Genomic DNA, 12,627 nt, shown 5'->3' on the forward strand with positions numbered 1-12,627 from the left:
CTTTCTCCCCGTGTCAGGGGTCAGGAAAATGGTAGGGGCACTGGGGGCGGGGTCTTCCTAACGGGATTTGCTGGCATCCCCATGCAGAGCCGCCTGCCCGCGTCCCCGGTCTGTTTCTGGAGCGGCGGGTTGTCTGACGCCCCAGGCCTGGGCTGGCCCTCCCTCACATTCAGTCTCAGCCCATCTGCTGCTGATCCGCTTCCAGGAGTGGCCCCCAACCTCATGTTCCAAGCCTTCCAGGGACATGCTTTATCTCAAAACCCCTCGGTGTCTGCCCGCTGGGGACCTGTGCATTTGCGAGCTGCAGGAGCACGCTGCTGGTGCAGGCCCCCGGCGACTCCCTCGCCTCTGTGGCTACACAACCCCAGCTTCTCCGGGCCCTGCACTAGACCACCTCTGCGCCCTCGGTCCTCTCGGCCTGCTCTGGTCTCTGCTTTCAGGCTGGGAGCTTCTTCTGTGCCCGTCATCTTGGCCTTCCGCTCAGGCTGAGAGGGGCCCTCCACGCACACGGCCTCAGGGCAGGGGCACTGACGGGACTGAGCCCCCAGGGCCCCCAGCAGCAGGTTGTCCCACACAGAGGCTTGCAGAATAAAGGAACCTGTGCGGTGCCTGGGGGCTCAGTCGGACGAGCTTCCAGTTCTTGGTTTTGGCTCAGGTTATGACCTCAGGGCCATGGGATCAAACCCTAAGTTGGGCTCTGTGCTCAGTGGGGAGTCACCTTGAGATTCTCTCCCTCTGCCCCTCCCCCCACTTGTGCACACTCTCTCTCCCCCCCTTCTTCAAATACATAAATAAATAAAATCTTTAACAATATACATAAAATAAATAAACCAAGGAACTTGCATGGACGACCAGGTGCCAGAGCTACAGGAGCCTAGTGTGTGGATCAAGCCGGCTCGGTACGCATCCTCTCTGCCTTCTTGAGTCCCAGGCAGAGGCCTGGCTGGCCTGGACCCCTGAGCTCAAACCTGGGCCCTGGACCAGCTACCTCAGCGACTCCATGCTGGGTTCTGGAGCACAAAATGTGAGAACAGCTGCAAGTACCCATTCAGTCTGCTGTGCCCAGAGCCTGCCCCAGAGCACATGGTCAACAAGGGTCCCCAGTCACAGAAAGCATCCCCAGGAGTGAAAGGCCAGAGCCAGGCCCGTTTCCCAGCCCAGAACCATCAGGTACCCAGGGTGGTTTTCATGGAAAACAACAGCAAGCAAGCCCACCAACACTGTTAGACCAAGTGCGTTCCAGACTCAAGGAGCACCGTGTAGACTCACGACCACGCTGCTCACACAGGAGACCCGGGTCCAGGTCTCAGGGAGCACTGGGCAACAACCTGGTCTGGCTGGACATTAGCTATTAACCAGCCCTCAGTAATGTGCTGGTCTGAGCACATGACTGCAGATTCTTTGGCACGGCTCCCGTAACAAGGCCAGCTTCTACTACCCCTTGAACAGTGACTTCCAAGACTCTAGTGGGAGAGGCCCTACAAAGGCCTGGTTCTCTTGCAGGACACGCCCCAAAGTCACTGCGCTCGGAGAGACCCAGAGCCTGGGGGGGCCCTGCCACTCAGCCTTCCCAGGTACCAGAGGCGGAGTGAGGATGCCCGCAAGGAGGCGCTCCAGCCCAGGCCCCACCCACCCAACCGGCACAAGACCTGCCCTCCCCCCCCCACCCCCCCCACCCCCCCACCCCCGACAAAGACCGCCAGACCAGCTGGTTGAGAATTCTGGGCCCCTGACACCAGGAGCAATAATAAGTGGTTTACTGTTGTTTGAAGCCACCAATTGTGGAGGCTTTGCTAATGCTGCCAAGCAAGTAAATAAGTGACACCTAACAGAGCCAAACGGAGCTAAACTTGCCTCCCATGCTGCTGGAGCCAGGCCTTGGTATCACTCCTGCATCACACAGAGGGAAAGGGGCCACATGCTCACACTCACACTCCAGGGATGAGGCACGCAGGGGGCGCTACTGCAGACCCCCAAAATCACTCAACTATTTTCATTTGGTGGAACCTGGGGTACAACTCCATTTGAGGGGTTCCGTACCTTCTTTAACAGGGCACACACATAGGTCCTGTCTTCAGCGGTTCCTGGAAAAGCCTAAGGCAAAGCCCTGTGCTGGCGCTATTGAGACACTGGACATCTTTTTTGAAAAGACTTCAAAACAAAAAGACAAATGTCATCCGTCCTAATGAACCAACATCGTGCTAACATTAACACCTACAATTAGAGGGTTTGGACAGCCACACGTGGAATTTAAGGGTGCACAGAAGGGGCACCTGGGGGCACTCAGTCTGTTGAGCGTCAGACTCTGGGTTTCGGCTCAGGTCAGGATCTCAGGGTCGTGACACTGAGGCCGGCGTTGGGCTTTGCACTCAGCACAGAGTCTGCTTGGGATTCTCTCTCTCCCTCTCCTTCTGCCCCTCCCCCCGCATGTGCACGCGCGCGCGCGCTCTCTCTAATAAATCAATACATCTAAAGGCGCACAGAAACCTCGTCTGAGGTGATACCTCTGCAAGTCAACAAAGAAGAAACTCGCATCTTAAAATACACTATCACTGTTCCCTCGACTGCTATGTGGGAACTGTACCCCACTGAACAAAAACTGCAGCCAGTAACTTCATTCTGAGAGGACAGACGTAAGGCGGGCTCTGCTGGACTGGAAGCAAGACCGGGTTCAGCCTCACTGGGCTCTCCCAAGCAGGGGACCGCACCTCCCTGGGCCCACCTTCCCGCACTGAAAACAGAAAAGAACCACGCGCTTCACGAGGTCACGAGGAATCAAATGACGTGACACACGTGAAAATGCCCAGGTCCCTGGGACATGCTTAGAATGGCGGCCACTCAGAGCAGATGCTCAAAAGACTGTGAAAGTCAACTTGCCTTCAAGAAATATTACTGCAGAAAAAGCCAAAGTGGTTTCTAGAAAAATTTCAATTTGCTTTAAAAAAAGAAAAACAAAAAAGTCTGAGGGCACCTGGGCGGCTATCGGTTGGGCATCTGCCTTCGGCTGCGGTCATGATCCCGGAGTCCTGGGGTGGAGCTCCGTGTGCGGCTCCCTGCTGGGGGGGGGGGGGAGGGGGAGTCTGCTTCTCCCTCTCCTTTTGCCCCTCCCCCCAACTCGCACGTGCTCTCTCCCGAGCTCTCGCTCTCAAATAAGTAAATAAAATCTTTTACAAAAATAAAATAATCTTTAAAAAGTTTGTTTCGAATGTTCCCAAGGCACCTGTGAAAAACAGCTGTGTGTTCTCCGGGATCCTTTGCCTCCCGGTAAAAAGCTGCCCGTTCCCTGTGTGTAACTAGGGAGGGTCCCCGTACATCCACTTAAAAAAAAAGTGACGGTAACTTTGGTGTTTCCTCTATATTTGCAATCAGAACTGCTCTCTTTTCTACGGCACCAAATCCAACCAAGTCGAGAAAATACCGGGCTCCACGGACACCGCACGCTGCCCCCACAGCAGGGACCGCAGGGCCCACCGGAGGGCCCCGGCTCCCGAACCGCCGTGCAGCCCAGGGCCCGCGGGGGAAGCCGCTGCCACTGCCCGCGGCACAACGGGGCCTCAGGAGGGGCCGAGGGCAGCAGACCCGGGAGGTGCCCGAGGAGGGAAAGTCACGGGAAGGCTGCAGGTAGGACCGTCCCAAAGAACCGGGCTCTCGAACCCAGCTTGACAAGAGGCCGGTGCGTCCAACGAGTCCTAGCTTTTTCCCGCTCTTCCAGGGGGCTGTCACCGCCCTTGGCGGACCTGCTCCCCTCCGGGACGCACTGCAGGCCGTGCGGCGCCCCAGGGCTGGTGCAAGCAGCAGAATCTACTTCAGCGTCGTGCAAGGAAGCCCGTTCCTGCGGCCAGACTAACCCATCGCCCGAAGCTCCCGGCGCGCGGAGACCGCTGCACCCTTCGCTCTCCGTGTCGGAAGGGGCCGTCCGTCGGCGGTGGGCGCCCCGGGACAAGGTGCACCCCCTCGAGCCCACGAGCCCCGGCCCGCCCGGCCGCCCCTCGGTCGCGGCGGAAGGCCGGCCTCCCCGGGCTTCGCCGGCGGTCCCGGCCGGCTTCCCGCCCGCTGCGGCCACGGAACGACAGCCGCGCGCCCCGCCCCCGGGGCCCCCGCGTACGCAGCCCCTGCAGCCAGCGGGGCCAGGAGACCCAACGCCGGGTCGTGAGCCCTCGGCGCCCCGCCGGCCCCGCTCTGAGTCCAGCCGCGAAAGCGCCCGGCGCCGACGAGAACGTGGGAAAGCGCGGGGCCGCGCGGGCCGAGCTCCGCGCGCTGACAGCAGCGGGGACCGTCCGGCCCAAGTTCACGCGCGGCCCCGCGCGGGGGGCGCGCGCGCACGGCCGCGGGGGCGCGCGCGCACCCGGTCGGGGCCTCGCGGGCCGACGCCGGGCCGCGTACCTGAGTACGGCCGAGCGACGGCGACCACGGCCGGACGGGCAGAGCGCGGAAGGCGCCGGCCCAGCCCAGGCCGTGTCCCTCCAGCGAGGAGCCAGGCGCCTCAGCAGTGGCGGAACACCACCGCGGCCGGCGCCCCGCCCCCTCCGGCCTCGCTCATTGGCCGCGGCCGCCGCCGCCGCCGCCGCCGCCGCGCGCCCGTCAGCCGGCCCGCGCCGAGCCTTCACCTCAGTGGCGCCGCGCGCACGGGGGGCGGGGCCTGCGCCGGTGGGTGGGCGCGGCCTCCCGGCGTCCCGCCCGCGACTCCGCCCACCGTCGGCCCTGTCGGGAGCGCGCCCCCGCGGCGGGCTACCGGACGGCGCGTTCGCCGCCTGGCCCCGCCCCCCGGATCGGAGCTCCGCCCACCGCGCGCGCCGGCTTGCGGGGGAAGTGACGTTGCGGTACGGGGCCGCGGAAGCGGACGGCGGCGGTGACCTGCGGTGGAGGGGGTGGGGGTGCTCGGTCACGGCCGGCGAGAAGGGTCGTTTAGGGCACCCACTCCCGGGCCGTACGCTGGGGCGGCCGGCGCGCGGGCGGTGACCTTGGCAGGCGGCGGCCGCGGCCTGCCTGCGGCCCGCTGTGTGACCTTGGGCAGGGCGCTGGCCCTCTCGGGTCTCCCTCCAGATGTGCCTGGCGTGACGGGCAGGGCTGTGGGAGCCGGCCGCGCGCGCCGGTGCCCGAGGGCCGTGGTGGTCCAGGGAGCCTCCCGGGCAGGAAGAGCGGGGCTCCCGGCCCTCCTGAGCGCGGTGGCCCGCTGTGACCGGACCTCCGGGGGCGGGGGGCGGGGGGTCCCTGTCGCCGCCGCAGACGCTGCCCTGCCGGCTCAAGCTCACTGGGGCGGCACTGAGGCCGCGCATGCGCGCTCCTGGCTGGCCGCATACCGCTCCTGGGCCCCGAGAGGTCATTAGGGACTGCGTGGCCCCGGGCTCCCCAATTGGAGGCCCTGAGCTTTGCATGGGAGTAGTGAGGGGTCAGATAGGGGGCGTCGCTCCCTGCCTGCCCCGGGGCTCACCTCGGCCCGGGGGCAGGGGCGGGATTGAGGACGGGGCTCCACCCTGGCCAACTGCACGGGACACCTGGGGGTAGAGCATGAAGCGGGGAGGGGGGTTATTTTTAGGTAGAAAAGGGAATGGCACTTGGGAAGACACCCAAAGGCGGTGAGAGCATGAAGCACCCAGCATCCCGCGGTTGGGTAAGGGGGGGTGTCAGGGATGCAGCTCCCAGGCACCAGCCCGGGCCCCCCCCAAGTCCTAGGACTCTGGAGCCAAGCCAGCTGTTGCCAAGACTGGCAGGAGAGATGCAGCCTGGGGCCGACTGGAAGAGTCGTCCCTGCAGGGCGGGTGCAGGGGCAGAGCCAGGGACACACGAGGGCCATGGGGGCAGGTGCTCAGGCCATTTCCACAGGCAGGCCTGCAAAGCCACAGAGGTCATCACTGCCGTCCTTCTAGGCCCTCCAAGAGTCCATCAATACTAGCCAGGTATGCCAAGGGTGAGTGGCTCTGTGACCCCGGCCGGAGCAGGACTCAGATACCTGGGAGCGCTTATGCCAGGGAAGGGGAGCTGAGCTGGGCTTTCTTTCCTGGCCTACCGGGGCCAGTGACCGGGCCTCAAGCCACCCAGGGCACCTCTGCGTTTATCAGAAGGCTTGTGACTGACCAAGTTCTATCCACCTGTCCCTCTCAGCCTTACTGGCATAGTTACCGAAGGCTTCCAGTGGAAGAAGAGGTACCGTCTGTGCCACATGAACGTCTTTCATGAGATGTGAGATCACTTCAAACCCTCCTGCAGCCAGGGGCGAAGCTGTGGAGGTGGAGTAGCAGGCCAGAGGTCACCACTGGGTCTCAGTGCTCACGTGTGGGAGGGTCAGACTTGGGCCAAGTGTCTTGTCCAGCGCGATGGAATGCGTGTTCCAGCCTGCCATGGCTCTGTGTCACGGGGCTCGGCCCACACTGGCCGGGAGCCCAGTCATCACAGTGCCATCTGTCACAGGCCCGCGCTGTGCATTAGCCAGGGGGAGGGATTCGAATTGTCCCCGTGTTACAGACGAGTAAGCAGAGCTTAGAGCAAAGGGAAGTCAAAAGAAAAAGTGAAACTTTAGGTCAAAGAAAATGTTTTAATACGTAGTACTTATCTATTTGTCTTTAGACCAATGCTACCATAAAATGTGATTTTTATGTTTTGTTTCGTTTTTTGGAGGAAGGGCCCTTGAATAATGTGGCCCTGAACGGGTGAGACCAGAGGCGCTGCAGGTCTCTGGGGGAGGCTGTGGGCTTCCTGGGACACGCTTCTGCCACGGCCCGTGGCCACAGCCATCACCCGGCCTAGAAACTAGAGCGCTTACAGTTTTGTAGAGTGAACGGAACCTGGACTGCAGGCTCTCCGCGGGCGAGGCTCCCAGAAATGAACCCGCGCTCGGCACTTGGCAGCAGGCCGTTAACCCAGCTCCCTGCTGCAGGCCTCTGCCCCTATCAGGAAGAAGCTGAGTTGTCGCTAACAGACCCCACTGAGGGGAGGCTGTCGATGTTCTCCAGGGAGATAATCATTCTCACGTTTTTATTTTACATAGTTTCCTAGTTCTCTTCCCCATGCTTAAGGGAGTCAACTCACTTGACCTTTGACACAGGAATTAAAAGTCCCATTTGAAAAGAGGAAGCCAGCGCCCTGCAGGCTGGGGTCATTACCCCAAGAGGGACAGTGCGAGGCCACGGCCGCTGTGTGCCGCTGCCCCCGCACATCCTGTACACCCCGCAGCTGCCACTAGGACGGCTCCTACAGTCCCCCTTGCTCCCTCCGCTCAGCCCTCAGTGCTTCCCCGCATTCAGCTGCTAGCCCCCCGGGGAAACGCTCCCTCCACCACTCACCAGCCTTCACTGGGGGACTCAAGCAGGCCCACTGAGGCCTTGCCAGGCAAAGGGAGAGATGTCCCAGCCTGCCAGTGGCCATCATTGGACCACCACCGGCCAAAACTGCCAAGGCCACGACTCCACGGGAAGCAAGGGCCAGGTCACTTAGCCTTGCTGCAGATGCTTCTAACTGGCAAGTCTGGGAGGCACTCGGAGAGAGGGAGGTGCAAATGGGGATGTGAGGCAGAGGAGCCTCTCAAGTGACCTGCCCCGTCTTAATCCCAGAAGGAGCCACAACACAGTATTTTTGGCCTTTCCTTCAGTGTGCTGTCTGTCCATAGGTGTTCACTAGGCAACTCCACGTGATACCAGCTTCCTTGTTGCAGGACTTACCAGAGCCTTCAATGTGCTGATGTCACTGGACAGCTCTAAGGAGAATGGAATGCAGCTTTGACGGAGTTAAGTGAACTGATCCCAGAGCATCTCAGGCGGGACTTTGAGGGAAGCTTTTTATAAACGCCACGGGGCGGGGGAGCCTAAATGGTTTTCTCACAGGAGGGCTCATCTAACTCAGGAGCTGAGTTCCAGGAGAGAGACTAACCTGGGATGCCCTGGCCTGCCCTCCACTGCTGTCCCCAGCATTCACGGGAGCAGCCTGCGGTGCTGATGCAAGGCTGGGGGCCCGTCCACATCAATGCCTCTGACGTGCACGCAGCCACTCCCCCTCTGCAGAATGTCCTTGCATCCAGTCAATCCTGGGCATGCTCATTTCCCGTTTTACAGATGAGAAAACAGGCCCAGAGAGGCTGTAACCTGTGTGCCAGAGGTGGGTGTGGAAACCAGCACCAGCCTGGCAGCCACCGGGGTAGGCAGGGAAGCAGCTGTTGTCCAGACTGAGCGAGGGCTCGGCCATGACTCCAGGGTACCGTGCACACACCTGTGCCCTGGGCACACCTTGGGGCCTCCTTCCCGGACCTGCCACCCTTAGAGCTTTGGGCTCTGGGCCATTTTTGTGACCTTGGTTTGCATAATGTGTCCTGTGTTCTGGCAGGGAGTGGGCACAGGACCTGAGGCACTGGGACGCTGAGGCTGCGGGGTGATCCTCCGGGGAAAGGCCCTCCTCCAGAGCAGGGGTGCACAGGCTGGGCTGACAGGAGGACCATCACCCTGCACAGGCCATGGAAGCAGGGGCCCCCAGGGAACAGCAGGAGTCGAGATTTGGTCTGGAGGCCCAGCAGGGAGCCCTCAGGCAGGTGAAGCTCGGGGCTCAGAGCGCAAGGGGCAGCAGGGGCTGAGCCAGCTTTTTGTGAAGGTTTTCACTCGGTGCAATAAAAGCCCAACAGACAAGCGTCCAGACACCTGCTGTTCACAAGCAGCGCACCCACACAGCTGGGTCTGAGCCCTCCCCACGGGGCCGAGAATCCACGTCACACCCACAACTGCAGGGCCCCTGGCCGCCGCCCCGTGGCTGTGCTGCACCCCCCCCACACACACACACAGCCCCAGAGGGCTCACCGTTCGCACGCCCACTCGCCCGCTCCCGGGAACCGTCCCCAAACACACACAAACGCATCTGCGCTAAGTAAAAGGCTGGAAAAAGAGACCCCATGTTAACTCCTGTCAAAAGAAAGCTGGAGCCGCTGCCCTCGCTCATGGGGAGACAGGGAGGAGCCAGGCGGGAAGCCCTTCTGCCGCTCTGCTCAGGTCACTGTGGGGCTTGGATTTGGGGGGCGGGAGGGGGTGGGGTTCGGACACAGAGGCACACGGGAGCCAAGGCACCTGAGGTGGCAGCAAGGACTCCTGGCGTGACCCCAGTGAAATGTTTCTCCGTGGACAAAGCTGGCGGACCTCACCAGCGGTGTGAGCAGAGCCATCTGTCCAAATGTCTGTGTCCTTGACACCCAACCTGGGTGCTTTTGCTCATCTCATTAAAGATGCTTGAGGTAACTGGTTTCCTTTTATTTTCCCACAGGCTTTTTCAGAAGTGCTTTTCTTTTTTTAAACAAATCCGTATGGCTCCCCCCCACCCCTCACTTAGTTCTGCTATCAGCTGCTTTGCTGAGCTGGCCTAGTATGCCTGCCTCACAAACATGTCAGCCACGGAGAACCTTCTTCAGCTCTGTAATAGTTCGTCTGTGCTTCTCCCTAATGACATTTTATTTGCTCCCCTATAAACAACAGAGGTAGAAAAACAAATTGTTTACCATAGGGGGGAAAGGCTGGGAGAATTACCAGGCAGCAAGAGAGACGTTTTCTAAGAAGAGGGTTGTTTCTTCAGGAAGATGCAAGGACCCCCAGAGCAGGGCTCAGACACGTGAAGTAAAAAGCCGGCAGAACTAAGGGGAGGCACAGACAGACCCAAAATTATATGTGGTAATTTCAACACTCCTCTCGGCCCGCAAAGAGCGGCTTACAGAGCGAGTCGGTCTGAAAACTCAGGAGGGATGCCGCACACGTCACCACCACTCCCCACCAGCTTCAGCCCGTTCTCCAGCGCACCTGGAACGTTCTTCACGACAGACCGCGTACTGGGTCACCATCTACTGAACACACCTAACAGGACAGAAATCCTACAGGGCCCATCCTCTGACTACAACAGAATTAAACAAGAAGCCGGTAACAAGAAATATATTTAAAAATACACAAAAGGCACAAACAATAAAGTTTCTAAAAAAATTGATAAACTGAACTTTATCAACATTGAAAATATTTGCTCTTGGGCGCCTGGGTGGCTCAGATGGTTGAGCGTCTGCCTTCGGCTCAGGTCATGATCCCAGGGTCCTGGGATCGAGTCCCGCATCGGGCTCCCTGCTCCTTGGGAGCCTGCTTCTCCCTCTGCCTCTCTCTCTCTCTCTCTGTCTCTCATGAATAAATAAATAAAATCTTAAAAAAAAAATATTTGCTCTTCAAAAACCACTGCTTTAAAAATGAAGAGGCAGCGATGGTGAACAGTACAGGGCTTCTTCAAAACACCACAAACAGAACTACCATGTGACCCAGCAAGTGCACCTCTGGGTGTCTATAAACCCAAAGAACTGAAGATTGGTTCTTGAAGAGATTATTTGTAAGCTGTTCACAGCAGCAACATTCCCAACAGCCCGAAGGAGGGAGTAACCCAAATGCCCGTGGACGGATAAACAAAATGTCGCCCATCCGTCCAGTGGAATATCACGCAGCCTTCAAAAGGAAGGATGTTTTGGCGCCTGTTACAACAGGGATGAACCTTGGGGACACTGTGCTTGGTGAAACAGGCCAACAACAGGACAAATACTATCTTATCGTATGAAAAGGGACAAATGTTGTAGCACCGTAATGTATCTACATATCTCTCCGTATACTGTTGCTTCTTTCTCCAGAACCGACTACAGACGCTAAACATAACGGATGAACAGCGTATTGACACTTTCAAAGTACTGCCCCCAAGGGGCGCCTGGGTGGCTCAGTCGTTAAGCGGCTGCCTTCGGCTCAGGTCATGATCTCAGGGTCCTGGGATCGAGTCCCACATCGGGCTCCCTGCTCCGCGGGAAGCCTGCTTCTCCCTCTCCCGCTCCCCCTGCTTGTGTTCCCTCTCTCGCTGTGTTTCTCTCTGTCAAATAAATAAATAAAATCTTAAAAAAAAAAACAAAAAACAAAGTACTGCCCCCAAGACACCTGCCTTCATCAGAGAAAGAGAGCAACTCTGGAGCATCACACCCAGAGTCCACAGATGACCGCAGGGCCCCCCCCCCCGGTGGTGCACATTCTGTGGGTTTGGACAAGGGCATCAGGACAGGTGCCCACCACCGCAGTACCACCCCGAGTTGCTCCCCGGCCCCCACATCCCCCGTGCTCCACCTACTCACCCTCCTCCCCCCAAACCGACAACCGCCGATCTTGGTGCTGTCTCCGTGGTTCTGCCTTTTCTGGGATGTCCCACAGCCTGGACGCTCACTCATTTTTGATACTTACATAGTAAAGAAATGATGCGGCTTTCTTTTCTGGCTTCTATTTCTGTTTGCTTTATGATTACCAAATTGAAAACAGGAGGTACAGGGCACTGGCCTCAGGGACAGATGTGTATCAGAGCCCTGGGAAGGACTGGTTTAGACCCAGTGCTGCGTAGCCGGTTAGATTCTAGATCCGACAGCTCGATTTTCACCTGCTCCTCTTGGTCAGCCCCGGGGCTCAGGGTTCCAGAGTCCTCCAATCAATCCACTGCCTCTGCTCGCCTTCCCCTGGGCCAGTTTGGCGGAGTCAGCAGAGCCAAGGAAAGGGGTGGTGGCCCCTCCAAGCCTGGTCCAAGGCCATCTTCCTCAAAAATTTCTTTTATTTAAGTTCATTCTCCTTGCTTTGGACGGTCAGTCTCCTTTCCCCATCCGAAAAGTTATATAAACTTTTTCCAAAATCATCTTCTACGATCTCATTTACATTTAAATCCATGACACATCTGAGGCTTCCTAGGGCTAGCCGCCCCCCCAGAAGTGGGTGACCAGCCCTGCCCGTGCACCACTGCACACCTGGATCCTTCCTGTGGGGCGGGCACCACCATCATCTCTGTTCTCCTTATCTGCACCCAACAGCTTTTACCTGCCGCCCTGTGCCTGGTGAACAAGCAGCGTGGGCGGCCAGACGGGTCGGCCAGTGCCCAGGCCTGATGTGGGACCCGACTTGGCATTCAGCGGACAGCGAGCAGGCGGGGAGGCCAGGGGCCTGCGGTGTCCTGAACAGCAGGGACAGGAGACGCACGTGACACAGGCCGAGGCAGGGGCCAGACTGTGCAGAGGAGCGCCCAGTTCTGTGATGCACTAAAAGCCACTGAATTGTGCACCTTAAACAAGCAAACTGTACAGTATGTGGATTACAGCTCAAAGCTTGTTTAAAACACGGCTCTGGGCGCCTGGGTGGCTCAGTTGGTTAAGCGACTGCCTTCGGCGCAGGTCATGATCCTGGAGTCCCTGGACCGAGTCCTGCATCGGGCTCCCTGCTCGGCAGGGAGTCTGTTTCTCCCTCTGACCCTCTTCCCTCTCGTGCTCTCTCTCAATTCTATCTCAAATAAATAAATAAAATCTTAAAAAAAAAACAAAAAACGGCTCTGCAGGAGGTGCTCACGTGCCCAGACACGCCCCCAGGCTCGCTAGGTCGCCATCAGCCTGACTTTAAAATCCTCACCTCCTTGCCTTTAAAAATCGTTGGATGCCCACCGCCTGTGTCTGTACTTGATGTCCCTTTGGTGACTCAGGCCCACAGAGGTGCCATCTGTCCCTTCTCTTGCCCACAGCCTGGACGGGGCGGCAAAGCCCAGCAGTCTCCCTCCTCGTGACTGCCTGCCCGTGGCAGCTAGGTCCAGGGCCTGGGTCAGACTCCGCTCTGACCACACTGGTCACAG

The 12,627-nt window shown here is 59.0% G+C and overlaps 1 protein-coding gene across 6 annotated transcripts in view; it reads right to left on the reverse strand.

Annotated features, from left to right (window-relative positions):
* The window catches only part of FAM53A (family with sequence similarity 53 member A), a 34,345-nt gene extending 26,937 nt beyond the window's left edge, over window positions 1–7,408 (reverse strand). Inside the window, exon 1 of one of the 6 annotated variants that reach the window (XM_027599683.2) lies at window positions 6,121–7,408. The gene's annotated coding sequence lies outside the window, so the exon portion shown is untranslated. Of the gene's footprint in view, window positions 1–2,040; window positions 3,023–3,848; window positions 4,035–4,105; window positions 4,168–4,383; window positions 4,576–6,120 lie in introns of those variants that run through there. The other 5 variants (XM_027599684.2, XM_027599677.2, XM_027599681.1 and 2 more) reach the window with 5 other exon arrangements.
* Between the last annotated feature and the right edge of the window lie 5,219 nt (window positions 7,409–12,627).

Source organism: Zalophus californianus, chromosome 2, assembly GCF_009762305.2.
Source record: "Zalophus californianus isolate mZalCal1 chromosome 2, mZalCal1.pri.v2, whole genome shotgun sequence".
NCBI lineage: Eukaryota > Metazoa > Chordata > Mammalia > Carnivora > Otariidae > Zalophus > Zalophus californianus.